This window comes from Girardinichthys multiradiatus, chromosome 21, assembly GCF_021462225.1.
Source record: "Girardinichthys multiradiatus isolate DD_20200921_A chromosome 21, DD_fGirMul_XY1, whole genome shotgun sequence".
Classification (NCBI taxonomy): Eukaryota; Metazoa; Chordata; class Actinopteri; order Cyprinodontiformes; family Goodeidae; genus Girardinichthys; species Girardinichthys multiradiatus.
Genome location: NC_061813.1, coordinates 11,820,029 through 11,822,965, shown reverse-complemented (window position 1 = coordinate 11,822,965; position 2,937 = coordinate 11,820,029). Strand labels below are relative to the sequence as shown.

The 2,937-nt window shown below is 37.6% G+C and overlaps 1 long non-coding RNA gene across 1 annotated transcript; it reads left to right on the top strand.

Annotated features, from left to right (window-relative positions):
- The first annotated feature begins 623 nt into the window (after nucleotides 1-623).
- On the top strand, nucleotides 624-2,729 carry LOC124858431. Its single transcript, XR_007035834.1, has 3 exons — nucleotides 624-1,387; nucleotides 1,481-1,700; nucleotides 2,194-2,729. It is a non-coding gene; the product is annotated as an uncharacterized LOC124858431 (long non-coding RNA).
- Nucleotides 2,730-2,937: the final 208 nt, after the last annotated feature.

The window sequence follows — 2,937 nt, the reverse complement described above, 5'->3', positions numbered from 1 at the left end:
TCACCTCTTCTGCGCCGCACAAAGACACGGTGGTTGGAACCAAAGATCTCAAACTTGGACTCATCAGACCAAAGCACAGATTTCCACTGGTCTAATGTCCATTCCTTGTGTTCTTTAGCCCAAACAAGTCTCTTCTGCTTGTTGCCTGTCCTCAGCAGTGGTTTCCTAGCAGCTATTTTACCATGAAGGCCTGATTCACACAGTCTCCTCTTAACAGTTGTTCTAGAGATGTGTCTGCTGCTAGAACTCTGAGTGGCATTGACCTGTTCTATAATCTGAGCTGATGTTAACCTGCGATTTCTGAGACTGGTGACTCGGATGAACTTATCGTCCGCAGCAGAGGTGACTCTTGGTCTTCCTTTTCTGGGGCGGTCCTCATGTGAGCCAGTTTCTTTGTAGCGCTTGATGGTTTTTGCGACTGCACTTGGGGACACTTTCAAAGTTTTCCCAATTGTTCAGACTGACTGACCTTCATTTCTTGAAGTAATGATGGCCACTCGTTTTTCTTTACGTAGCTGCTTTTTTCTTGCCATAATACAAATTCTAACAGTCTATTCATATATATATATATATATATATATATATATATATATATATATATATATATAGTTGATGTGAGAACAGAAAAACTACAAATTCATTGCTGCAAGACAGTCTGAATTCGAGGTTCTTTCCCAAGAAGAACATAAAGTCACCCTAGTGGAGACTGGTTCAGAGGCACTTGAGGATGAGATCCAGGCCCTCAGGGAAGAGAATAAAAGACTGCGGGACAAGCAGAGTGTAGGAACGTCCGCAGCCATTAAAGATCTTAAGATTCCAGTCAAGGCCTTGAGCACGGAAAACACCAGACTGTGCAAAATGGCACTGAAAGGCAACTATCTCTTCATTTATGCAATCTTATACAATTGTATAAATCACTATCTACTTATTTTTGGTGTTAATCTTAAAGATATATCCTTGTCCACATTTAAGGAGAAATCTACAGATGTAGTATAGGGTTTTCCTGTAGGTAAAAGATCTAGCCTAGGGCTAAACACTGGAGTGGGCTTTACCTCTACTCCCCACGGAGGTAAAATTGGTATAGCCAAAAACCTGTAATGCCTTGAGAACCCCTCACTAACACATTTTGCTAGACTTAAAGACACCAAAAAATGAGTGGAGGTGTATTTTGTTCTTTAGATCTTAAGCATTTACAACTTGTTTGCATTCCTGTTGTAGTACATTCTGTGGGCCATATTTTCCAGAAATTCCATCACTATTAGTGGCTGTGAAGACCCTCATTTTGGATAAGATCACAGAGAGCTCAAGCTATGAAGGTGAAAGTGAATATGAGGCCAGTGTTGCTCAACCATCACCTGCTCAACTCGCATCTCCCAAACCAGCATCAGTAAGTGCATTTTTGTAATGATAAGTTAAAAACATTCATTCACTGGTTGTTTTTTTTTTTGTATTCCTGTTTGTCTTTCTTACAATTAATTAGGTGCAACTAGGGAATGATGACTCCACCAGAGTGTCTGCTCATTGTTGGGGGACTGCAAAAGCACAACCCACAGCGAAAGGAATGGCCCGCACCCTCTTGCTGGGCCTGTTCAGTGTTGATGTCCTGCTGAAGTCCAACCTGACAGGAGGGGTCCACAAGGTCAATCCATCTGGAGAGCGACGTCAGCCTCTGGACCCCAAAAAGCTTAAAGCTTTACTTGGTAAGAATTTAACAATAAATATTTAATAGAATAATATATTTAGCAGTTATTGCAAATGGGAATACAACTAATAGCGAAACAGATGGACGAATAGAAAGCTTTAAAAGTTTTGATATTGTTTTAGATATGAAGTGATTTTTATATCTTGTTACAATACATTAAACATTTTATCAGCATTAAAATAGATCCCTTGTAGTAGCATTAAAAACCCATAACCAATTCACCTCCTACAAGCAGATGCCAGGCTAGGGCAAAGTACATTTGCTCTCACTGACCACAATGCTTCATGGAAAAAGTAGATACATTTATAAAACCTCCTCTCTATAAAAGCCAATTGGAGAAAGTCCTTCCTGATTTCCTTTAGAAGGTAGTTCTGATTTCAGACTTAAGTAATTTTAGATAACCCACTGAGGAGCAAGTACTAAGCATACAACAAAAATATTAACTTGTCTTTCCTCTTGCAACAGTGTCTTTGTTTCATTATCTTTTACAGAGGCAGTTGTTCAGCAACACCCAGGGGCGAAGATTTCAGATATACGAACGGCCATAAACAAAAGGATCTGTGAGTTAAGACACAAGAAAAAGTCCATGGACAGCTGAAGGACTGGCCAAGGCTGCAGAGCGAGCCTTGATAACTTAACATGTTGGAACCAAAACACTGTGCATTGTTGTTCTGTTTTTTCCAGTGAGTGATTGCTCTGTTTTTTGTTGCACTGAAGACATTTTCTTATTACAATGACAGTTGTCCTATTGGAAATGTTTTTAATTTTTTAAGTAATTTTGTTCATTTATAGTTGTTTTTTCCATGTATTGAATCACATAAAATATAACATCTGTAAAAAATATATGTTTTAGCTTGGAACTGCTGATGTTGACATGGCACATCCCTACTTGCAAACAGTTTGCCATTTGCTAAGCACATTATGCACAACCATGGAGACATGCCTTTCGTTTTGTTTGTTGGTCAATGTCCCTTCAGCAGCTGCTTTTGAAATAAACCTCATTTAGTTTATGTGAACTATATTGATGTATTATTCAATATGTTATATTTGAAAATATATAACAGTGTACATAAGATTATTTCATATTTACCAAGCATACAATATATAATTGTATGAAATATGATTAATTATTTGCTTTAAATCAATATATTTTTCAACATAGGTAAGACATATCTTCCCATATATATGTGATTGTATTATCTTGTACATTGAGGTATATATATATTTTTTAAATA